The sequence below is a fragment of the Marmota marmota genome, unplaced genomic scaffold (assembly GCF_001458135.2).
Source record: "Marmota marmota marmota unplaced genomic scaffold, marMar, whole genome shotgun sequence".
In the NCBI taxonomy this organism is placed as follows: Eukaryota; Metazoa; Chordata; class Mammalia; order Rodentia; family Sciuridae; genus Marmota; species Marmota marmota.
This window is the reverse complement of record NW_026000174.1, coordinates 45,846,273-45,872,164: the sequence shown is the minus strand read 5'-3', so window position 1 is coordinate 45,872,164 and position 25,892 is coordinate 45,846,273. Positions and strand designations below refer to the sequence as shown.

Genomic DNA, 25,892 nt, shown 5'->3' with positions numbered 1-25,892 from the left:
TGTTGTGAAGTTAGGGAATTTTCTTTTTCTATCAGGAGAGTTAAATTAGCTATTTGCTCTTCCATATATTGGAAAAGTGACCTTTTACTCCAGCTTGTTCAGGGCAGGCTGCGGGTCCACCACCCTTGGGCATCAATGGCACAAATGCCCAGAGAGTGGAGCAGTTTCTTGACCTGAGCTGCAGGTTGAGGCTTTGGAGACTCAGATGGACATGTCTCTGGTCCCTCCACACCTGGCCAAAGACACATTGGGGGACAGGGTGTGGATCTCAGATGTAGGCTGCAGCTTCTTGAGAAAACTAAGATGGGAGGCCTCTTGTAGCAGAGATGGGTGGGAGTTTACCTTTTAGAAATGTTCGACCCTGGGATGGGGTAATGTTTGTTCCAGGGGCAGGAGAAGGTGGTAGAGAGTGAACTGGAAAGAGCTGAGGTGTGTGAGGGGGTGGGGCTGGCAGTCTGGCTTCCTTTCCGATTGGACTGGAGGATAATCCATCACGGCTACAAGAGCCCATGGGAGCTCTTCCAGCCATTTCCAAGAGAAGAAAGCCAGGAAGAGGAAATGTGTGAAAGCTGTTCTCTTCTGTCCTTTAAAACCTGGGCATTTGGGGTAAACATTGTCCCCAACATAATGATTTTTGACTTACGACTTTTTGACTTTCTGATGGTGTGGGCACCTGTACAACCAGCCTGCTACTCACTTTCAGTATAATATTCAGTAAATTGCATGAGGTTTCCAACTACTTATTATACAATTGGCTTTGTGTTCGATGAGTTCTGAGCATGTTTAAGGTAAGCTAAACTAAGCTAGGCTCTTTCATAGGTTAGGTGTATTAAATATTTTTTTTCAAATTACAGCGTTTTCAATTTACTAGGGGTTTGTTAGGGGGTAATTCCATTGTAAGTTGAAGATCATCTGAAATGTCCCTTTGATGTCCACGTGTTAGTTAATGATGCTTACTTTCTTCATATTTTTAATGTTTTTATTTGGTTATTTCCCTAAAGGAGACACAAAACCACAGAAGGAAATTTTCAAAGCTCAGAGGCAAATTGGTTGGCGAGTTTATTTTCCACATTTGTGAAATGTCCTTGCACATTGATCTGAATGTCTCTTGCTAGTTGCCAAATCCTAGTTTGAGTCAAGGCTCGGTAATGGATACCAGTTTGGGAATTATTTTGCCATCTCTGCCCAGGACAGCAAGACAGCAGAAAGAACTGAAGGGTGGGTGTCAACTCATGGGGGAATGTGGCTGCTGTGATTCATTTGCAGCCATCTGTCCTTGAAATGACCAGGGAAGGGACTCCTATATTAACTGGGGTGGGGAGAGGGTAGAGATCGGTGACTGGGCTGGCCTCTGTCTTCAACGTGGCAGTTCTAGAATTCAGGGGAGTCTCCTGGAATGTCATGTGGCAGCTCATTTTATTGCCAATTGGCAATAAAACATGGTGCCAGTCATTCATTTAGCAGATGCTTACAGAATGGCTGGCTCTCTGTTGGGCATTAGGACAGCCCTCTGGGAGACAGACACAGCCACCTTCTGGCAGCCACCCAGAGCCCAGCAGCCTAGTGCCCTGGGCCTCTGCTACCTGATGGCATCACACGCTGACCAAAACCTTGGTACAGGACTTGTGGCACTAATAAGGAACCCAGAGATGCTTGAATCTAGAACCAGCTACTTACTGGACAAATGCCTTGGCCTCTGGGAGCTTAGGTCCCTTACTATTCCTGCTATAAATGGAGGATAAGAACATCTACCTTGGAGGGTTGTGATCGTGGTCATCTATCATTTGACGGAGACTGGGACATTTGGTGCTCCACAAAAGTTGGCTAATTTAAAACCTTTTACCATTTGAGCTCAGTTGTGCTTCTGGCTCCCTGGAGCATCTAAAATTGGGCCTTCTAGAAGTAGAATAATTTCAAAATGTTCCATTTATGCACCTCTCTCCCTCCCAACATGCACACGTACCTCGCTGCTGTTGCCTTCCAAGAAAAGGAGGTCCTGAGGATGCCAAGGCTGGATGAGCCCTGGGGGGCTCAGGGCTCCCCCCGGTGGGCTTTCTCAGGACCCTCTGCTCCCTTGGGAACAAGAGTGTGGGAACCTGGGGCCCTTTCTCTAGGCCGCCAAGGGTGGGCCTTGGGAGCCCCAGCTCTCTCAAATTTCTGTTCTGGCAAGAAGGAGTATGAATAACAAAGTCAATAAGCATTTAATTGCTGTTTGGCCCTGGGAATTCCTAATAGTCTGTAAGGAATTGCCCAGCAAGACCCCTGCCCCTGAGGAGCAAAGAAGTCAACTTCTTCTCCCTGTTCCTGTGATTTCCATTGTCCCGGACACAGGGAGGCGCTGCAGCTCCACTTTTGCTGGAAAGACAGTAGGATGCCCTCCCCTTCTGACCCAACCCTAAAAGATCACCGTTTTCTATTGTACTCGCATGAGGTCACATTCTGTGTGTCTTCCCATGTGGAAATCAGTGGAAGGTTGACAGTGACTTAAGGAAACAAAACAATGTGCCTGTCTTCTTCAACCAGGAACAGAAAATGACTCAAGTAATGCATTTGTCACTTATACAAAACTTTAAAAATCAGTATAAGCAAAAAGACCCCCATACACCCACCACTGGGCCGTCATAGAAGTAGAATAATTTCAAAACGTTCCATTTATGCACCTCTCTCCCTCCCAACATGCACACGCACCTCGCTACTGTTGCCTTCCAAGAAAAGGAGGTCCTGAGGATGCCAAGGCTGGATGAGCCCCGAGGGGCTCAGGGCTATATACACCCTGTATACACGTGTGTGAGCATGAGCCACATGCACGGAGTAGAACTGTTGTGATATTTATTTATTTTCCAAGGTAATGTGTCACTCGACAAACTACTTTGTTAAGTGCTCTTTCACTTAAAAATAGCCCCAGTGAGCTTTTTTTCCACATATTTTTCCCAAAGTGACTTTGGATATCTGAGATTTTCAAATTCTGGATTGGAAGCCCTAAGGTTTGAGGGTTGAAAATGAAAAACAAGACATCTCCATGGAAAGTCCTAATGGAAGTGGGAAAGGTGCAAATTGTTCTCATTTGGGCCACTCCAGGAACAGCATCTGAACAGCAGTTTTTTTGCCTGGTGGGTAGAAGGCAGGTCATTTTCCCTAAGATGAGAAGAGATGTTAACACCGGTCCATATCCCCAGGATGCCTTCTTCCCCAATCCTGCTGTGTACTTTATACTTAGGGCACACTTCCTATTTCCTTCTGGGCTGGTTGGCAGTCATGTGGGGGTGGGTTCTCCCAGCTACTCAGGTGGAACTTGGAACTCTCTCTAGGTACTAGGTGTTTGTGGGAAGGGGAGGGGACATGCAAAGTAGAAATGGTGGTGTGTGTTTTGTTACAAGACTGATGAGGCTTCAAATTTCAGCTCTGTTACTTGCTACTCAGCAGGGTGACCTCAGACAAATTACTTTGAGCATCATTTGTAAGATGTGGTAATAAAACTCCTCTGGCAGGATTGTCATCAGTAGGAAGTCTCTAGCACATGCAATCAGCCCTCTTAATCTGGGGGCTTCACATCCATGGATTCAGTCAATTGCAGATCTAAAATATTCAAGAAAAAAGTTGGGTCTGTAATGAGCATGTATAGACTGTTTCTTATCTTTATTCCCACAATAATATAGCACAGCACCTATTCACATGGCATTTACATTGTTTTAGGCATTGCAAGTAACGTAGAGATGATTTAAAGTACACTGGAGTATGTGTGTTGGTTATGCCAAGTGCTAACCCATTTGATATAAGGAACTTGTGCATCCACTGATCTTGGCATCCATGGGACTCTTAGAACCAGGGTCTTGAAGTCACAGAGAGATGACTGGATGACCTGGCACAGTGACTGACAATAAAAAGTACTCATGCTCTATTATGGGCTGCCTCTTTTTTTCCCCCCAAGAGTTAGATGGTGAATATTTTAAAGTTCTCAGGTAGTACTGTCTGTTGCAACTATTCAGCTCTGCCCCTGCAGCATGAAGGCAGCCACAGACAATATGTGAATGATTCTACGTGGATACATTTCAGTAAAACTCTACATACAGAAACAGAGGGTGTGCTGGATTTTACCTGTGGCTGCAGCAGGTCCACACTGCTCTCAGTCTGCATTGCCCAAGAGAGACATACTGGGAATCACATCATAACAATCCAATTTCTCACAGTCACACTAAAGAAGGAAGGAGAAACAGGGTATAGTTTGTTTATTTCAGTGTATTCAAACTATTATTGCTCCAACATGTAATTGATATGAAAAATCTTTACTGAGGCATTTAATGTTATTTTTGGCATTATTTTCAAAATTTTCTGTATAGTTTATACTTAGGGCACATTGCAGTTCAGGCTCAATAACAGCGTGGGATACAGAGCTCTAGTTAGTGTTTCTCAAAGTGCAGGACCTAGCTATTCAGTTGGCTGGGACATCCATTTATGAGAAAAATGGCTGATTTTTAAAATGGAAAGGAGGGCTGGGGCTGTAGCTCAGTGGTAGAGCACCTGCCTTGCACGTGTGAGGACCTGGGTTCGATCCTCAGCACCACATAAAAATAAATAAATAAAGATATTGTGTCCATCTACAACTAAAAAAAAAAAATTTAAAAATGGAATGGGAGGGGGGATAGTAGAGGATAGGAAAGGCAGCAGAATACAACAGACACTAGTATGGCAATATGTAAATCAATGGATGTGTAACTGATGTGATTCTGCAATTTGTATATGGGGTAAAAATGGGAGTTCATAACCCACTTGAATCAAAGTGTGAAATATGATATATCAAGAACTATGTAATGTTTTGAACAACCAACAATAAAAAAATAAAAAAAAATGGAATGGAGACAAATAGAAATTCAGAATACAAGAATTCCCCCCTTATTTGGGTTTTGCTCTCTGTGCTTTGTTACCTGTGGTCAACCAGAAGGAGGGTGACTGTAGTATCATCTTTTGAGAGAGAGAAAAAAAAATGGTTAGATTCGCATAACTGTTATTATAGTATATTATTACAGTTCTGTTTTATTATTAGTTTCTATTGCTAATCTTACTGTGCAAAGTCTATAAATTAGACTTTAACACAGGTACATATATGAGAGAAAATACAGTACATACAGGACGCTGAATGTATTCAGTATATACGGTGCCACCTGTATCCATCAGGGATCTTGGAGATGTGCCCCTTAGATCAGGGAAACCATTGCACACTGTGTGCAGAAAGGATATAGATTTGTTTCCTGTGGTTCTTTTTGTGTGTACATGCTAGTGTGTGCATCTGAGTGTGCATGTGTGTGTGTATATGTGTGTGTGTGCACGCTGGGTCTTGACAAGAAACAGAAGACAAATCTTTCTTCCTGCAGGGGATGGTCAAATATATTTGAAATTCACAGCTTGTGCTCTCAAGTCAAGGAATTTCTTTTCTTTGGTTTTTGTGTTTTAAATCAGGCTGAGGTGCTTCACTTCTTCCTTGCACAGGCTGTGCTGATGCTATGCCAGAGTTATCTATTGACCAACTGACTGTCTAAAACCAGCCAAACCAGTTACTGAATCATGGTGACACCTGAGCAATACAAATTGAAATTGCAAACTTTAAACTTCATTCTCTCTATATGGGGTCTGGGGGAACCCTCATTTTACAGAGAGCAAACTGAAACCTGGAGAGGTGAAAGGCTTTATGAAGACCCGGAGATCTGGGAAGGAGCATTGGGAGAAGGATGAGGAACTGTGTGCGTGCACCTTGGGGAAAGCCACTGGCTGGCACTCTCTACCTGTACATGTGAATGGGAAACTGGGTCAGTGGTTTAGTTGTCATGAGTCAGTGTTGCTTGGAATATATGAATGCGTGAGACCAAAGTTAAAGAGGTATTGCTTTAAATCATTCATTCTCTTATGGATTCTTCTACAAATATTTCTGAGTATCCGAGAGTCTCTGTGCTGGAAAGACATGTACTGTGGGCCCTGGGTGTCCTGTGCTGTGGGTACAGAAGGCAGTCTACACTCAGATGGGTCCCAGAACACAGGGGACGGCTGGGTCTGAATCCTGCCTCCAACATGTTCTGAGATCAGCTTCCTCGACTACAAAATGGGATGATAATGTTGACTTCAGAAGGGTGCAGTCAAGATTAAATTGGAGAACATGTGTTAAGAGTGTTTAATGTGCAGATTGCTTTATTATATGAGTTATCAATATGAGTAAGTTTTCATAATAACAGGCTACAGAGTCTAGACATGGGATGAGCATTCTTCATTTCCTCTTCCTTCCAGAAGGGTGCAGTGTGAGGACGAGAAAGGCACTTGGTTTCCCTGATTTCAATGTCCTGATTTTTAAGATTCACAGACTGCATTTTTAAGATATTTTTCCTTCGCCCATTCACGTCTCACTCCTACACATATACAGTATCTGTCAGGAATTCAATATTCACGGAAAAAAAAATGGCCCAGACACATTTAAAAAACAAACAAACAAATAGGCCCTTCAGTGGTTACCATGGCAGCAAAACCCTCTCTTGTGAATTATTCAGAAGTGAATTATTAATGAGCTTTGTCCATCAACACACCCATTGTTCTCCAGGGGAAGGTAATGTGTCTTTCACAGCAAGGAGGTCACAGTGCTGGATGTGTTCTTGCTGCTTCGTCCAGTGTGGGAAAGACCCGACCAAGCCAGACATTCACATGGGTCCTCTTTGCTGGCCAAAGACCCGATTTCCCTGGCATTTTGGGATTGTGCAAAAGGCTGGGCCTCTCTCTGAGTCACTCTTCCAGAGACAGGATGCTAAGGCTGGCCGGCCTTTTCTTCCTGTCAGAAAGATTTGACCCATTCCTGTTTGGATAATCCTCTTGCACAAATTGAGGCTGTCGTTTCCAGTGATGGGTTGACCAGATGGAGTCACACACCAGTTCTGAAAGAGGGTGGAGGAGGCCAACGGAAGTCAAGACCGTTGGATGTATTTCTGTAACTTACTGAAATACAGATTCCTGCCCTTCATTTAAATTTAATAAAAAGCACTGCAGGTGAGTCGTGGACAAGCTTCTCAGACAAGGCCATTTTAAGGCAATTTACTCAACCTCTCTGAGCCTCAGTGATGACATATGCAATATGGGTTTAACAATAGCATGAAATTGTGAAGGCAGACACGTGTGTATGGCGAAATTCCCACCATGTGGCAAATTCCTTATATGTTAATGGTTGCTGTCAAAATGATTTATCCCTAGACTCTATGTCAATATTTCTCAACATTGAATCTCCTGAAATCTGTTGTGATATTCAAAATACTGTCTTTTAAAGCTGACATTTTTTTCTATCTTCAAAAATAAAACTTGATTTCCTTTGCTTTTTTCCAAAGGAACATGCTTGAAATTGCCATCCAAGCTGGGTACAGTAGAGCACACCTATTATCCCAGCAACTCGGGAGGCTGATGCAGGAGGATTGCAAGTTCAAGATCAGCCTCAGAAACTTACTGAGAGGCCCTAAGCAACTTAGTGAGATGTTGTTTCCAAAATAAAAAATAAAAGGGACTGGGAATACAGCTCAGTGGTTAAGCAGCCCTGAATTCAATCCTTAGTACCAAAAAAAAAAAAAAAAAGAAAGAAAAAAGAAATTGCTTTTCAAGTAGTGACATATTAATGTCTTTTCTTCAACATTTCTCTTCAGTGTTCAGTTTTGATTTACATTGACATCCCTGAATGTCACTGCCATATGTCTGAAGGTATCTGTTAATGTGAGTGAGTGAGTGAGAGTGAGAGTGTGAGTGTATGTGTTATACACAGAAAGAATGAGGGATGAGCAGAGACAAAATGGGCCTAAGTATTTAGAAATTCCATTGAGGAGACAAACTTGGTGTTGTAAAAGTTATATAGCAGGGAACATGGCTGAGATCCAGAGAAAATAAAAATGTCATTATTTTTAAAGACTAATTTTGCTCCTTGCTTATAGCTCCTCTGGCTAAATTGTTCTGTGATGAGACAAATTCCACTCAAAACTCCAAACAGAGACTTGTTGGGCTCAAGAGTTTTGTTTTTTTTTTTTATCACTAAATCATTATATAAGATTGATTAGAGATACTGAGGAGAATCTAAGAAACCAGAGAGAAATAAAAGTAAAGTTCTGTGTCTTTGAAGAAACACACCTTATTGAACCATGAAGTAGGAAGAGATGACTGGCTTGGCTCACTGTGGAGCTGGCGTTCTGAAATAACTCACAGGCCCTGAAGAGTGCATCTTTAAGATTTTCTTAAAAGAACACTTTAATCCCACCCATAACCCTCCTCAGGGCCTTCTGCCTGGGGAGCATAGAAGGCAAAGCACTGCAAAACCTGTAGGCTTTAGAACCAGACAGGCATGCTCTGTGACCTTTAGGAAATTGTGTAGTTTCTTTGAGCCCCAGTCCACCTATTAAAAGAAAGGTAAATTATACTGTTTCCTTACAGGGCCAACATAAGGATAAAGCAAGATGTGTTTGTCATGTTGGAGAGTCTTAACACCTCTTAGCTCTCCTCTTTATGCTGAAAACCTGTTTCCCTGATTCATAGAGGAAGGAAGGGCAGAGGTGGTTTGAGCTGGGAGACTTACTGGCCTTTCTAAGTCACAATCTAGAAAAGAACAAAGGGAGGGCTTTTATTTTTGCCCATTTCTACTTTATCACTCGTTCACTCTGGGGCCTCTAGGAATTGTATTCTCCAGATGGAGTCTGATCTTGACATTCAGCCAGTGGGTAGATTTTCATCGCTGTACTTTGTTTTTCCTTCTATACAATCCTTTGTATATATTTCCAGGAAATTTGCCCAAGTGCCTCTGTACAAGTGGTGCCATATTTAGGCAGGTGATTCCCTATTGGGTTCACCGCTGCATGGGGAAGACCATCTACTAAGACTGTGAAACCACAAGCATCCTGGACTTGCCAGCGCCCTCCCTCTTTAGGTTCCAGTCAGGTGAAGGTTGGGTTTCTAGGATCCTTTTAAAACTCCCGAGGTCTGTGCTTAAAGTCTCTGCATAATAGAACAAGCACAGAAGTGACCTAACTTCTAGGATGACGTTCTTTCCTCTAGAGCTGGAGAGCCTCCTGAAAGTTTGGAAATGGGGGCATTGATGAGTAGTCCACCCATGGCAGATGGGTGGTCACCTCCACTAGCAGGTGAGCTTCTCGGGTGACTCAGTCTCCTCCCATCCCATGGGCTTACAGCTGAAGCTGTCTGGGACTCATTTTGAATTCTTGGATCCAGTGTGTACTCGTCATTTTGAATTGTGGCCATGTGCTCTGCAGGTGGCCTCTGAGTTGGTTTTCCTCGGTGAAGAAGGAGGAGGGTCATATTGAGTATCTGTACATTACTTTTCTAAGCCTCGTGGAATTCAAAGGATGAGATCAGAACTCAGACCATCAAGAAGCAGCCTACATGATGACCGCAGTCACCTTCTGTGTTCCATGTGGAATCTGAGCTCATCCAGAGTTCAGCCAAGGCATATTTTTTTTGCACATTTAAAATAGTTGTAATATTATGATATCATTTCTACAAAATCCTCTCCAGGCCTAACTGCTTTTGTCAATCCACCACCCAACCATAGGTTCAAACTGCATTTGACAAGAAAGCCCTATTATGATCTTGTTTCTTGTTGTTGGATTTCATAAGATATTCATATTTAGTTATAGAAAACGCTCCTCTTTTATTTGCATGAGTGTATTTTCCTCTCTCAAACAATGAAAGAAAGTCCTGACTAAGACAGAGGCTGATAAGGCAGGCCAGTGCTTAACTTTGTTGTGCTATAGCAATGCAAATTCTCAACTGTCCCCTTTATCTTATTAACTACCAGGGCTCCCAGCAGGCAGTAGGACAAGCACTGGCCCTTCAGTACTAAGAAGCTCATGGAAAGGGTCTGGAGGGAGAAGTCATGCAACCACATGGCAGCCTGGTGGCCACTGCTCAAGACATCAGTGTTGCTCCCAGAATCCACTGGGAACCAGGCAATAGACATTTATCAGGCACCTACTGCAAGTTGGGTCCTTTGGAAGGTGTGGAAATATGGCAATGAGTAAGATAAGGTGGTTGGCCTAGAGTGGTTTATATCATAATCATAGCAACAACTTAAGTCTGTGCCAGGCATTTAAAAATGCTCATGTGATTAGCATGAAATTCAGGTTAATCACAGGTGTTAGCTCTTGTGATCTTAAGAACACTCCGTGGGATAAATACTGTTGCACTCATCTCCCTTTATCTGTGGGGAATATGTTCCAAGATCCACAGTGCATTCCTAAACTGTGGTTAGTACCAAACCCCGTGGAGTATGCTTTTTTCTTATACATGCATACCTATGATGAAGGCATGCATGTATAAATTAGGTATTCATGTACAAATTTATAAATTAGGCAAGTAAGAGATTAACAACTAATAAAAGAATAGAACAATTATAGCAATGCACTATAATAAAATAATCCAGCATCATTGGAATACCATGTAAAACTAATAACCAAAATGGCTACTAAAGTGACTACAGGGAGGGTAGTATCTACAGCATGTACACACTGGACAAAAGGATGATTCATATCCAGGCGGGATAGAACTATATGGTGCAAGACTCTGTCCTGATATTCAGAATGGTACCCAATTCAAAACTTATAATTGCTTTTAGAACTTACAATTTAATATTTTGGGCCTCAGTTAACTATAGGTAATCGAAACTATGGAAGGTAAAACTATGACTGTGGGAGAGAGACAACTGAATTATCATTCTTATTTTATACACAGGGAAACTGAGGCACAGAGATGCTGGATAATTTGCCCAGTTACATAGCTAGCTAATAGCAGAACCAGTATCCAAACCATAGCAGCTGACTCCAGGGTTTGGGCTCCTCCCCTGGCTTGTACTTTCCTTTTCTCTTATGTCACAGTAACATCATCTCCTTAAGCTCCTTAAGCCTGGTAGCATTGTCTTAGGCTTGTTTCTTTCATAACAACCATTGTGCAAATAATGCTGCTCAAATCAAAACAAACAGTAGCAGCAAAAATGTTCAACCAAAAAGGATGACAAGACAACAACAAGAAATTCATCCAGACTCCCTCTACTGTTGTCAGTTGAGTTTATGTTGGAAATCTATGTCCTTGTTGTTTGTGTAGAACTAGACATAATGTTGTGAAGCCTGTTTTTCCATTTAGGATTATGTCAGATATTTTCCCCACTCTATTCTTCCTTGATGTAACTTCTAATGACTCGATCAACATGCATGTTTTAAAATCACAGTTACCTCATACAACTGAAAACAAATCCCTCATTCTTGGACACTTAGATTACTTCTAACATTTCATTGTCATAAACAACATTGTCGTGAATATCTTTGTGTATGTGTTTTTTTTCCCCTCAATATCTGACAACTTCCTTAGGTTGGTTATAGATTTTATGTTTTGTAGTGTCCAGTTGGAGAATGCAGAATCAGATTCAAAACAACCATTTATGTTCCTTTCCCTCCTGAAGATCTAGAAACAATAATACCTTGAGTGTCTGAAGCATGAGCCAAATCACTCACCTTCTGCATTTCAGGAGGAATGTTAAAACTTTAGATTTGTGCTTTTTACTTCATCATGTCCCATAAACAAAATTTAACTGGTCTGGTTGCTCTTTCTTAATCTCCTTGAAAAATCACCCTATGGAATGATGGAGAATCAAACATGAGAGGTCAAGAAGACATGGAATAGTTTGACAGGAACTCTCTAGGTGAAATGATGAAAGGGTGACAAGGACAGGAAGAAAAACTCAGTGTGAAATAATGGCAAGTAAGGATCCTCCAAGCAGTGGGTGATTGAGTAGCAAGAGGGTATTGCCTAGTGGTTGAACACAGACTTTATAGGTACAGTGGTTGAATTTGAAGCCTGACTTCACTTCTTAGTTCTGTTCTAATTTTGTACAAGTGGTTAAATCCTTAAAATAATTGGGGTGTCTAAGGATCCAGGGCTGTTCTCTCGACTCTTCTTGTCCCGTCTCTTGGCTGGTCTTCTTCTGGGCTGTCTTTGTTTTAGGCAATGACAGCTTCTAGCAGCTCAAGATTTACAGCGTCCTCAAGCTTAATGACCCCAGCAAAGAAAGGCGCCTCTTTTCTGAGACTTCCGGGAAGAGGGCCAGGGAGGAGTCTCATTGGCTGGATTTCAGCCCCGCCCACTCCTGGTCTGACCACTGAGGAAAGGGCTGCTGTGATTGGCCGGGTCTGGATCTTTGTGTTCCCAGTCTGTGGAACAGATGGAGAAGGGTGGTACCCCAGAGAGGTTTTGGAAAGACTAAAAGAAAAGAAGGATGGAAGGAAGGGAGGGAAATACGTGTGGCCACTACAGATTCCTAAAAATCTCATAATTAGGTAACTTAAACCTCAGCCCAGAACTTCTTTGCAGCTTAGTTGTCAAGATTTTCTCCCTTTCCCCCACTTCCATGTATGTGCAAGTTTTAAGTTAAGCGTTGTTTCTTCTCACCTGAAGCTTTAGCAGTCGCTTGAATCCTGTTTCTTTAAGCTTAGCGTGTCATTAACAGCATAACAGCCACCCTGTGCTACTTAACCTCTCCCCACAGATTCTAAAAATACCCAGAGGACTTCAGAACAAGCAGGGAGCCCTGTGTGTGCTATGCAGACTCGGCCTCTAGTTCCTTAGCACTGTCTCTGTGGAGAGAGTCCTCAGCTCGCTCGGCTCTCTATTTCTTTATTTTTGGTTCCCCTATACCTCTGTTGACACTAAAGAGGAAGGGGTTGAGGGATGGAACAGCATTGACTAGAAGAGAGAAAAAGAGGGAAACTCATGCCCTCTCTTTTTCCATCTCTCTATAAAACTGAAAAGATGTATCAAGAGATCAGACCAGTCCAGGGAGCAGCACAGATTAGCTGGGATTTAAAATAAAACCCTTTACCAAGAGATCACCTAGAATAACTCTCCCGTATGTATCCATGAAGAGACCCAAGGACCACAGGTTAGTGCTCGCGGAGAACAGGGCTACAGCCTGGCTTATTTTTCAAAGATAAAACAAAGATCAAGCCCCTTTCTGGGGAATCTTTAGGTGGTGTTGATACATACCAGGGACCAGGGACTTCTTAATTCGAGGTCACGTTTTGTTTTATGGACCTGAGGGGCTGAGGGTATTGGCAGCCTAGACTGTGCATCTGCAGTTTCAGAACCAGCTCAGTGTTGGTTGTGTTATCAAACTAGTGAGCAACAGGGTTTTACAAAAGCTGCCCAAGGGATTAAATGATAATAAGAGACAAGTTATGGAAATATGTGAGTCATAACAGATCTGACCTTTTATATACTGCCTGGAAGCCTCGGATGTCTGCTTATTTGGATAATGAACCTGACCTAGTGTAAGCATGCAGAGCAATGCCTTTTGCTGGTGGTGGTCAAATAGTATCTATTAGATGTTGCTAGAGATGATCATGGAAAAGAGAAAAAGAGGCCATAATGTCTTACCAACTCTGTGGATGTCTGGACCTCATGGAACATCTGTGTCAGCCATTGGGAATTGCCACGCGATTAATAGATTGCCCAGAAGTTGTTCTCAGAGCAACCTTTCAGTTGGCCGGTTTAAGCAGAATCCTGGGATTTAAATTAAAAAGTTAAACTTTAAAGGATAAGCATGAGTAAGTTCTTGGGACAGAATGTGCTTAGCATTGTTTCCATCCATACGTGAGTGGAGGAAGTTCATGTTCCCTGGACATATGCTTCTCATTGGAAAATGCGATCAAATGTCTCTGTCTCTCTAGACCGGTTCTCATGGAAAGTCCTTGGCATCTTCTCAAGCTTCAAATAAAGGCTTCTGAGCTCCCAGATTGCTAGGTGGTCACTCCCAGGGAACGTGTCAGAGGCAGGGGTGCTTTGCTCTTTGTGGGTGGGAGTTTGCTACTCTAGTTTTTCATGTCTACCTTTAAGAGGAAAAAAAAATCTGCATTGCCTGTATAAATTGCATCACCTAAGTGTAGCAAAGGATTTAGAATAGTTTATGAGTCAGGGCAGCCTATTAATAATATTAGTAGTAACAGCAGACACAACTCAGTAAGATCTAGCACAGTGCTTCTGTGTGGGCCAGCTGCTATTCTATGTGTTGCAAAATGCAGTGCAATTAATCCAGAGACAACGGATTTTGGATTTATTCCTCTACCTTCTCCTTCCCTTTCTCAGAGCTAAGATTAGCCCCGTTTGGCTATGCACCCTTTCTAAACCAACTTTACTGCATCTTTGCAGCCTTGCCTTTGAGTAGAATCTAATTGAAGACAGCTATGGGTTATGTACTTGTTTACAAATTCCTTGTCTTTCACACTCTTGTTGATCTCATGGCCAGTAAATTCAAAGCACAGGACTCATCGTTCCAGTGGAGAGATTCAGTTACAAGGACCCAGTTCCCCTGCCCCTTTTTACTCCACACATTAGAAATGTTCTTAATTTCATGCTGGTGGTTCTTAGTTTTCATTAAAAGGAGGTACAGTGGATGTTCAGAGTTGCTCAGAGAACACCGATTGCTGATGTGACTGAAAAGGGAAACTCTTTGGGAGATAAAGATTTTAACAAGTCAGTCTAGGCTTGTGACAGCTTTAAATGGCTTCAGATCAGCCAGGCCTAATGTTGGTTTTTTTTTTTGCCTTTGGTGAAAGATGTACCCTATGCTGCAGGGAGTGGCTCTAGTGTCTTCCCAGGAGGCAGAGCCCAGGCTCTCTGGTGTCATCACCCAAACAACCGTCCAGGGAGTCCCTAAGGCATTGTTTTGTAAAGGCATCCATCCAGCTGTTCCCACTTGAGCCTGACGATTGGATCTGGGGGTTCTGCTGTTTCCAAATTTGCATATTGACTTCCTTTTTCAGAATTTGGAACCCTGAGCTGTGATTGGGCTTTGGGGATGGGCTGAAGGGGTTTTGTTCACATTTTCAAGTGTAAAACCAGTGGACTGGGCCTGGCTTTGTGAAGCTCCTCTGGTTCAGTCTGGCTTTATTCTGATCTAAAGGACTAAAGGGACTTCCAAATTCCTTTACTATGCTGGTTCCCTTTACAAGGTCCAAGTGTTTTCATTTAGCTGTGGCAATTTACTGATATGGGTTTCGAGTCTTATAGAAAAACTCATGTTGGAAGGAAGGACAGGGGTGTTTGCAATTTTCTAGGTAAATTAGAACATAGGTATCTAAAATAGGTGACTTAGGCCCCTAAAGCAAAACAAACCAACGGAAGCTCTTTCTATTTGCTTAGGGTCTGAGTTACCTGGAGTTGATAAGCCTGAAAGGTGACATTAATTGGATGATGGCCAAGTCAGCATGAATCTGCTAGGCTTTCTAGGGCTACTTCTCAGGGTCCGCTGGGGTTCACTTCCTGGTACCTGCTTAATGATTTTGGCACCTTGAAAGCCTTCACACAGTGGAGGGAGCACGGGCTTTTGCTCTGGGGAATGTGTGGGTTTAAGCCACTAAGCTGTCTGGTTGATGGACAAGTTACTCAAGCTTTTGGAGTTCCTGGCTCCCCATTCAAAGGACCGAAGGGAATGATGAATGGGGAGCACCTGTTCCCTGGTTGTGCTCTGTGGCTTTTATCTGGTTCCCTCCATGTCCCACTCTTGGAGTTGAAGACAAACCAGGGGATGATTTGACAAAGATTGCAAGTCCAATATTGATTGGAAGAAAGAGATGCCTACAGTCTCTGGAGACACATGGTTTCCAGGTTCTAACCCCAGCTCACTGCTGACTTGCTGTGTGGCCTAAACCCTCTCATCAGTCTCCTAATCTGTGAAATGGGTATGATAATAATGCCTTCTCCCTCCTAAAGCAGCGATGAGTTTTAAAGAAGTGAATGCAGGAGAGGGTTTTACCTTGTGTAGGAGGGAGACTGCTAACTCCATTTCTCCTTTATCCTTCTGGCTCTCAGTCATCCTGACCCTTGTGAGGACAGTTGGGTCTCCCTAGCTTTCTCATTCCTCAGTGTGTAGAGTCCTGATGCATTTCTGGAGCTTCACGCCTGCCCACGTGTGACCTTTTACCTCGGGAGGATGTAGCCCTTCCTAGCAGCGGCCATCAGTGTGTTTGGATGGAGTAGATTGGCTGGGAACATGAGCCAAAGGGAGATGGTGGATTTGCACAGCAAAGCCTGTGGGAGTGTGCTGTTCTGCTGAATCAGGTCCAGCTTGCTCAATGTAAGCATCGCCAGCTTAAAAAAAAAGAAACTATTATTCACAATTTAAAACACATTTAATGTTAAATCAAGATGAGCACACATTTGCATGCATATGTAGAAACAAGGTAATCTGATTATAATTGCAAAACAAGCATGTTAGTTTATACACTGGGAAGGACAGTGGCTTTAGGACTTTTTTGTCATTTGAATGTAACAATTATTTTTATTTTGAGATAGTTTTATACTTGTGGAAGAACTGCAAAAATAATATATAGAATTCCCATATTCTCTCCGCCCAACTGCCTGTAATGCCATCTTACCTAACCACAGAACCTTGATCAAAGCTAAGAAATTAGCCTGCTGCTAATACTGCTGCTTAGAGCTTATGTGGATGCCACCCGTGTTCCCACGAAGGGCCTTTGTCTGCTCCCCCACTTGCACTTAGCTGCCCTGTCTCCATCGTCCCTCCACACTGCCTCCATGGAGGTTCCTCGGTGTCTCCATATCTTCATGACCTTGATACTTTCAAAGAGGACTGATCAGTTATTTTGTAGAAACATTTCCTCAATTTGGGATTGTCCGATTACTTTCCCAATTTTCAGCTTTTTAATTGCCTGCACTCCACACATTTTACTGCTCAAGGATCCAGTGACAAGTGGAAGTTATTAGTCCTAGTTATCTAGCTATTTCTGAGACTAGTCTGACTGAGCATTATAGATCCTGGAGGGTAGGAGTATGGATTCTGGAGCCAGACAACCTGGGTTCTGTTCATGGCTCTGTGACTTATCTGCTGTGTGATCCTGTGAATATTACTTGACTTTTCTGTGCCTTGATGTCATCTGCAGAACGGGAATGATAATATAGCTGACAAAGCACAGAGAACAGTGGCTCACGGGTAGCCATCTGCACTAGGTCTTCCCTGTTGCCATGGCAGCACCCTCCCCCATGGCCCCCTCCTGTGCAGGTGCAGTGATACACTGATGTCATACCTCAGCTCTGCAGGTTGTGCTGGCACTGATGGCTTTGCAGCAAGCCCTGGGGTGTCCAAGCACGGCTCTCGTGTCCTAGCTGGAGTAGCTGCTTCAACCAGAGAGCCCGCGCCCTGGGTCTGGCACCTTGTTGGGGCTCAGTATCCAGGCCCACTAGCTGCCCTCTCTCCAGCACTGCCCAGCAGCCCTGAGATCTGCTTGGAAACAGCTCCAGGCTCCCCTTTCCTGCCCTCCTTTCCTGACCCCCTTGTGTGTCTCTTGGGCTTCCTACCTGGGCCCTCTCTTCACCTTGCTGCTCTGGGTGGAGGGGAAGGGTGGGCGTGGTGGCTGGCTGGGTTTGCTTCTAGCCCTGCTTCTTAAGAAGCACTGAAGTCTCTGTTCTTCACCTTCGTGGTATCCAACAGTGGCTGGTGAAAGCAATCACTGTTAAAGTTACTGAGGTTTCTTCTCTAAATGGTACCACTGTTATTTTAATGAATCTTCATCATGACTATAAATACTAATGACATAAATACTAAGTCAATCCCAGGAAGAAATTGCAAAACAACGTTTAGGTAACTTGTCCAAGATCACACAGCTAAGACATGGAGGAAGCAGGACTCAAACCCGACCTGATTTGGGAGCCCACGTTCTCACCCACTGTCTATGAGGGATAACTAAGATCATCTACCCAGAGCATTTAGCAAAGTGCCTGGCTCAGAGTTAATGCTTTAAATTTTAGCTTTTATTAATCCCATGATCTGATTTTGGTGGCCTCTGGCTCCTAGGGGATCTGACTCTGGGATGCTGTTTCTAGTGTTTGCTAGTCCCTGATCTGTGCCCATTTCCCACACAAGTGTGCCCCCTGCCTGTGCTGCAGTAGCTCTGAAAGCCCCCACCCAGGAGATGGGATCACTGATGGCTGTTCAGTTCACCTTGATACAGCTCAGCCTGCAGTCCTCCACCTGTTTTAGACCAACTCAATTTCTCGTGTCTTCACCCCACTTCTATTTAGTTTCACTTTGTACCTTGACCTTGGTTCTGCTTCTCTGACCAATTATTCTGTTTTTCCTCCCTCACCCACAGCCTGGCCTCACCTCCTGCCCGGGTCAGCTGCTTCCTTGCTCCTTGCTTGGTCTCTGTGGCCGGCCATGGGCACAGTCTTGGGCAGATCCTCATGGGTGGTGATCCTGCTGGGCTTGCCCAACTCATGAGGGGCCCAACCCTACTAAGGAAAGAGCTGCATTTGGCCCTGGGCCTGGAAGTCTGAAGGAAGGTCTTCAAAGTAGGAGGGACTGTGAGAGGAAGCTGCAGGAGGGACAGGAGGCAGGAGGTGGCCTGCATTTCAGATGTGACACTTCACTCCCTGGTCCCAGGATGCCCCTTTCCTCACTCGGTGACTGGAGGCCCTTTGTGCTCTCTGGGCTGTCACGTCACCCTCCCTGAAAAGACATAGCTCAGCCCTGCTTTGTGGCCTCAGAGCTTCTGAATTTGGAGCCCTGAGCTGCACACAGGCCCAAGCCTCTGACCATGATCATATAGTGGGCAGAGCCCAGATGCCCCAGGCAGATGTGCTAAACAAGCTCTGGCAAGTTTCTGAAATCCCGCTGTGCCTCAGTTTCTCCATCTGTAAAATGGAGATACTCCCAACTGCACAAAATTAAGGATTAAATAAATTAACACAAGTAAAAGGCTTAAGATAGCACTGGCATCTGGTAAGCACTCCAGAAGGGTTATAGACCAAAATAATTACTATAATTGGCAATTTCTGGAGGCCACTTAAAGTGTCGTTCTTGTTTTTGGGGCTGGTCCTGGCTTAGATCCTTCCTGGTTATTGAGAATAGGTTTGCAATAAGCACTTGAGGATTTGAGTCTAAATATCTCAAATAAATTGCAGGACGTGTGTGCTGGGAGATGCTAGAAGAAGTAGAAGAGTTACCGTCTGGCTCAGGGAGTTTTAACGTGTGCCCCTGCTTGGCCTCCACTGGGTACGTGCAGACAGTCCTCACCTCTCACATCGCCACTCCTGTGAGCCCTTCCCTCCTCTCACGGGTCTGGGTTGGAGAGCTTAGAAGGCAGACTCTGCTTGTTGGAATTCTCTCCTAATCCATCAATTCCACCTGTCAGGCTCCAGAGTTTGCCATGACTTGGGCCTGCTTCTTCCTCAGCTGGTGAGGAAGGTGGTTTACCGCAACTCAGCACGGTCCTTGCCCACCTAGATGCATCCTGCAGGCCACTAAAGGTCAGTAGGAAAGGGCGGAGGAATGTCCTGTGGTCAGCCTCATCCCCATCACTTTCTCTGAGGGCCTGGCTAGGTTCCTGGAGCGATCATTCGTTTGACCTTCAGCAAGGTCAAGCTCATTTTCCTTCATCTGAAAATTGAGGCTAATAATGCTGTATTCTTATCGAGGTGCTGTGCAGAAGAAAGTGGGTGCTCTGAACTAGCCTTTGCCCAGCCGGTGGCTTAAGCACATCGTAAGCATTAGTGATGATTGAGGCTGACATCTGACCTGCGACCTAATTATAGGTAGCATGTACTTTCTCTTCCCAGCCTTCGCCCAAGCTGCTCCTTCTGCTTCCCCTCAGTGTCCTCTCCTCTCACCCTCACTTGCTATGAGTCTGTTGAAATACTACCTTACTTAGCTGGGCATGGTGGTGCACGCCTGGAATCCCCAGCGGCTCGGGAGGCTGAGGCAAGGAGGATAGTGCGTTTGAATCCAGACTCACTAAAAGCAAGGTGCTAAGCAACTCAATGAGATACTGTCTGAAAATAAAATACAAAATAGGCCTGGAGATGTGGCTTAGTGTTTGAGTGCTTCTGAGTTCAATCCCTAGTCCAAAAAATGAAAAAAAATTACCTTACTTATCTCTAATTCTTATTTTCAACAATCAGATTCTGCATTAAAGGCCTGGATGGGCATTCTCAGGAGTCTCCCATGAGTCTTCCAGATACTGTATTTCCATATGGACCATTTCTTGCTTTGCTGGCTGGAGCTTCGTATCATGTTCTGAGTTTTGTTGGCATTAGTGATGTATTTGGGTCACCACCAGGCTGTCCTACCTCCCTCAGTACATATGCCCTGGTATCCACCATGAGTATCTGTTGGGCAAGGCCAGCCTTGTGTGGCCTGTAGGGTGGAGCACAAAAGGCAGTCAATGAAAAGTCAGAATTAATGGAATCTTGAAGTGCAGATGAACTCTTTTCTGGCATCTGTGTGTGGCTCTGTCACACTCTGGTGGCTCTGGGGATCTTATGTTTGGAATGTCACAAGCATCAATAAAGCCGTTTTCACAAATAGGAGAACATGTTCTCCTTCTTGCAGATGCCACTTTGCAACCTCAGGTGTCTGTGGCCACAGCTCTGAGCTCTTTACACCACGTCTGTCACGAGCCTCCTGAGAACACCCAGCCAGTCCTTTACTGCAGAACAGAGGGGCCAAATCCAAGCCATTCAGAGTCCAGCAGATGCTGGGGAGGTGGAGCAGTTGTTCTAGTCTGTTCCACCTATCCCAGGCCTCCCAACATTGGCTTGGGCCTCTGCTGGAGACTCTTGGGTGTGCTCTGGGAAACCCTGTGGTGGGTGGAGAGCTCCCCTCAGTCCTCTGTCCCAGGGTCCCTTAGACGATTTAGCTCCCTTATCCCCAAAGCCCCTGTTCTTTCCATTCCCAGCCCCAGAAGGGGGTTCCATTCATTCTCTGTACATTGTTTTGCTTCAACTTGGGGTCAGGGAGAGTCAGAGGCCTCTGATAGGAGGCCTTGAACCCTGTAGCTAATCCTAGACTAAGGACAGAAAGCCCGAAACACACTCAGACCTTGTGGGTCACGATGATGGCTAGCTTGCAAAATTTCTGCTAAAATGGTGTCAAATCCTCCCCTCTTCATCCTTTGAGTTCCATGAGAAATGAACCCCTCTATACTTGATCACCAAACCCCTGCAGTCTCTGAGAAGGTTGTGGGGCAAAGACTGTGACACACTTGACCTGTCACTTTTCTGCTGTTCACTCACGGCCCACTCCAGAGCAGAACTTGGTGTCTGAGGTCCAAAGAGGGATGTGGGAAGGAAAGCCCGTGACACAGGTGGTGTGTTGTCCCCCAGATGTGTGCTTTTATGCAATTTTAGAGTATTCTCTGCAGGTGGCCATGCAAAGGAATGCATAACTAAGATCAGGAGGGGAAGTGTATAAATGGAATTTTAAAAATGAACAGGACTGACAATTTCCACACTCCTCTCTATCACAAGGTAAATGACAGGTCTCTGTATCACTGATGCTTCTCCAAGAGATGTTAGGTGAGACCCTGGCCTTCATGTGCCTTCCTCCACAAAGGTGAACCTCAGGACAAGTCAGCACATATTGGGGGCCAAAGACCTGGCAGGAGCATCAGAACTGGGCCTGAGTCTGCTCCCCCTGATTGCCTATGTCCTGGACCAATGCGCTCTGTATTTGAGGGTGAGGAGTTAGGAAAGATAAAACAGGGCAGGGATAAAAATTCCTGATTCAAGATACAGAGGAGAAGCAAGGCTGTGGGGCCTTGAGGGGTTGCTTAACTGGGTCTTACTTCCTTCATCTGTAGAATAGGTATCAAAAATACCTATCACACATATTTGGTGACAATAAATAATAATGATACCCATAACAGGTTGAGCATGACTATTGGCTGGGCATTGTCTGAAGGCCTTCACATGATGAGATTGGGACTATGATTTTCCCCATTTTGTAAATGAGAAAAGTGCTCAGAGGGGTGTAGTGACTGCCAAAGTTACACAGCTAAGAGTTGGTAGAGCAGGAACCAAACTTGCATCTGATAGGCTGTAAAATCTGTGTTATCGATAATTCAACCATACAGGTGTAAGGATCCAGGGAAATAATATAGCTTTACTCAAAGTGCAAAAGGGATGCCCTGGTAAAGTGAAAGATGACGTTAGGAGCACACGAGGTGACTGGGTACTGTGACGAGAAATTAAGTGCCATTGTATAGCATGGTGAGAAAATGATTTCTTTTTCAGTTCTCTGTCATTCTTTCTCATTATGACAGAGACAAAACCTTGGTTAGGTTCTGTTGTGTCTCTGAAACTGTCCTAATAGCTTTAAACTTCCCTTTTTAACAAAGAGCTAGCAGGAGGCAGAAACAGCCATATTCAGCTGGTCTTCAGTAGAAGGACCTTCTTCAGTAGAAAGTCCTTGCTCTCAGTCATTTTCATGCCCACCTTATGTTAATGGCGAGTGATACTGGTTTTTCCATTGGCGGTGGTAATGTGAAATTTCCTCTTGGAATACATGGGTAGAAGTTTAAAGCATCAGTCAGTGTCAAAGCCAGTGTCAAACTTTATCAGGAAAGGAATGATGGGAGGCAATACTCAGACATAGAAAAGATAGCCAAGGCTGATTGTGAGTGTGCAAGACTTGGTGAGAAGCCTCTGGGAGTAGTTACCAGCTGATGCACAGCACATGGTTCCCAATCAGTAGAGGTCAAGGGCAGAGGAAAGGAAAGGCGTGGCTTTCACTTCTGATCTGTTGGAGGAGAAAAGAAACAAGCCATTTGTAAAATGAATGAGGCAGCCTTTCTCCTAACAAGTTCATTTTGGTCTCTGTTGACATAGAAGCTGAGTGCTGGGATGGAGCTCCATCTCAGGGTCAGATCCTCTCTTGGGAAGCTTCAGATGGGAAAGGACTTCCCCAAGGTCACCCCTGCTGAGAGGAACTGCAGCGTGACTATGACTTTCATTCTTTTCTGGCCAAGCTCCACCATCTGTAGTCTCCCCACAACAGCAACCAGGCCTGAGCTGACTCGCTGAAGCCCACACAGCTCAGGGTCAGACCCAGCAGTCCATAGGTGCTCATCAACTCTCCAGCACTGCACAAGGCACAGTGAGTTATAGAGACTCACAAAGGGAAGGAAGTAAATAATTGTCTCCAAACTCTAGGAGCTGACAGGGTTCTGCTGTCTGATTTTGCTCTAAGAAGAATGTCATTGGGGACCTAAGTAGCACAGGATTACTATAAATGAGTTAGTTAAGAAGGTTCCCTAGAATTGAGAAGCTATTAGTCAGCTTTTATCAGGTTATGCTGCAGTAACAACCATCCCCAAATTTTAGTAGTTTCCAACAATAAAATTTTGCTTATTATGTCTGTTACTTATTGGTTACAGGTCAACTATAGATGTTCCCCATGTCTCCTTCTGATGGGACCCAGGTGGAAGAAACAGCCCCCTACCTGGTTGGTGCCTCTCTTATAGCAGAGGGGAAAAAGAGTAATGTCAGAACCATGGAAGGTTCTTAATACTTCTGCTTGGAAGTGACAAGGGTGACTTGGATTCTGTATTGGTTTGGGTTCCTAGGAGATGCTTCTAGGACAAGGGTTCAGGCATATGTAGCTCACTTAGGAGGATTAGAAACACCAGAGGGGAAGTGAGACAGGAAAGGAAGCCAGCCAGGAGAACGTGGGTTAAAAAGTTACCTATACTCCACAGCAAACTTGAGTTAAATCCCATTTCCCATGGGCAAATTCTGGAAAACAGGTAAATCAGAGTTATCCTCTCAGGGATCAAGGGAGTTGGATATTTACACATCCAAACCTGTCAGTCATTGGTTGAGAGTTACTTCTAGGGGCTTTGATTCCCCAGCACTGATGGCCTGTGTGGACACAGGCAGAACAGCCATCTAGCTTCTAGAAAGGCCTCAAACACAAGATAGGCATAAGCAGCAAGTTGGCCTAGGAGTGATGAGGTGAAGGGACTTCATTGGCCAAAGAATCACATGGCAAAGCAAATCTTCAGGGATGGGGAGTGTCATCCTCCCATTGAGCTTCCAAATTCCCAGATATTTGAGAACAAAAACATTTTGCAACATGTCCTGAGCCCTGATGTATGAAGTCGGCAGAGTTGACCATGCACCTTGATCTTGGCACTGCTGGCGTTTGGGCTGGATAGCTCTGCACCATGGAGGGCTGTCCTGTGCACTCTAGGATATTTAGCGGTGTCCTTGGCCTCTCACCCACCAGATTCCTGCAGCTTCCCTCCTCTCTGTCTCCCATGTGTTAATAATCAAAAATGTCCTCAGACATTGCCAAATGTTCCGTGGGGGCAAAATCACCCTTTCACCCCGAAAACCAGTGAGGTACACTGTACATGCATGGCTAATTCTCAAGGAATTGCAATAAAGAGTAGGTGGCTGGATGGAGGAGGTGACAGCCTAATGGGAGAGACTAACGGACACACAGCCTACAATGTCAAGTCACTCTGTGTTACAACAATTTGAAATAGTTTCAAATATGAAGAAGAAATTGTTCAGGAGTGGGAAACATTAGTTCTGTTAAGGGTTGGAAGTGGTCAAAGAAGGCTTTACAGATGTGAGATAGCTGAGCAAGTTTTGAAGGATGAAGAGGGGTTTTCCAGATGAGCAATACCACATGTGGAATTTAAGTGTAATCTCTGGGAATTCCGACCATAGCTCGGGAATGCTATACTAATTGAACTTGGATATGCTGACCTTGGAGTCTTCTTATACTAAGAAAGGCCAGTTGTGCGGCTGTACTTGAACCAGCTTTACCAAATGATCAACATTGTGTACAGAGCAATGTCAAGGGCTGTGGGGGACGGTTAGATGAGTTGCCCTAACAGTATGGATGCAGCCCAGCCTCAGAGAAACCAGGAATGCCCTTGCTCTATGATGTTTAGTTCAGGGAGAAGGCCAGGTAATTCCGTGGGCTTCTCAGAACCATTTCCTGATCGATCTGCTTTGATGTTTGTGACATGATGTTGCACAAAGAATACTGGATACAGTTTCATCATTTATCATCTCTTGCTTGAGTTACTTTACCTGTGAGGGAGGGACCAGAGGGCTCTCTCTCTCTCTCTCTCTCTCTCTCTCTATCTCTCTCAAGCTTCTTAGTCTTGTTCTAACCACACAATGAGAGCATAAGCATTAACTGCACACTCAGGTGGTCTTGGTCCCAGGACAGCTCTGCCATCGGTCAGGTGTGGACTTCTGATACCCCACTTTCTCATCTATAAAATGGGTGTGGTGCTTGTCTCATGAGGCTATCTTATAGACGGAGTCATGAGAAGTCGTTGAGCTCTGAGCCCTGCACCAACACACACACAGAGGAATCGATGCCTGTGTATTGTTACCATGACAACATAGTTTGTGAGCACAGTGGTAGCTGAGTTCTCTTGAGTGCGTATGGTATTCTGGGCACGGTCATGAGGCTCTGCCTGTATCAATCTATGTCTGCCGGAGTCATTATAGTTCTCTGCATTTTACAGATGAAGAAACTGAGGCGCGGAGGCGTCTGATCGCCTGCCTGCTGTGCATGGCTAGCGGGTGGTACTCAGACTCCAGCTGACTGTCCCAGTGAGTCATCACTTTGCTGGATTGTGTAGTACCCAGTGTTTCCCCAAAACTCTGGGGGAAAACAATCAAGGGCTTAGAGAGTCCTAAAGCCACTGTGGCCACTTCTGGGTAAATGAGGTTTCCTTGTCATGGACTGAAGGCCCTTAATACATTCACAGAATATTAATGAGCAGGGATATATTATTAACTACAGTATCTGAGCTGGCCCCAAACTGACCCCTTCCAGAAACGTCTGTGAGAGCAACACAAAGGGAAACCTCGAGTGGCTTACCTCTCCCTGCACCCCCACCCCCACCCCCACCCTGCACCCCGCTATTGAAATAAAACTGGAGAGATTGTTCGCCAGCGTCTGGACACCACCTCCGGAACAGTGGGGAGTTTGTCTTCTCTGCCTTTGTGGCAGGGACCCATATGGTGGTTTTGGGGCTACAGGGGACAGATTCTGTTCCAAGAGC

General features: G+C 44.6%; 1 protein-coding gene across 3 annotated transcripts in view; it reads left to right on the top strand.

The window, feature by feature from the left end:
- Slc1a2 (solute carrier family 1 member 2) overlaps positions 1–25,892 on the top strand; it is a 138,024-nt gene that overhangs the window by 20,107 nt on the left and 92,025 nt on the right. Inside the window, exon 1 of one of the 3 annotated variants that reach the window (XM_048788592.1) lies at positions 19,056–19,075. The exons of the other annotated variants lie outside the window; for them this stretch is intronic. The gene's annotated coding sequence lies outside the window, so the exon portion shown is untranslated. Of the gene's footprint in view, positions 1–19,055; positions 19,076–25,892 lie in introns of those variants that run through there. 3 annotated transcript variants of the gene reach the window in all.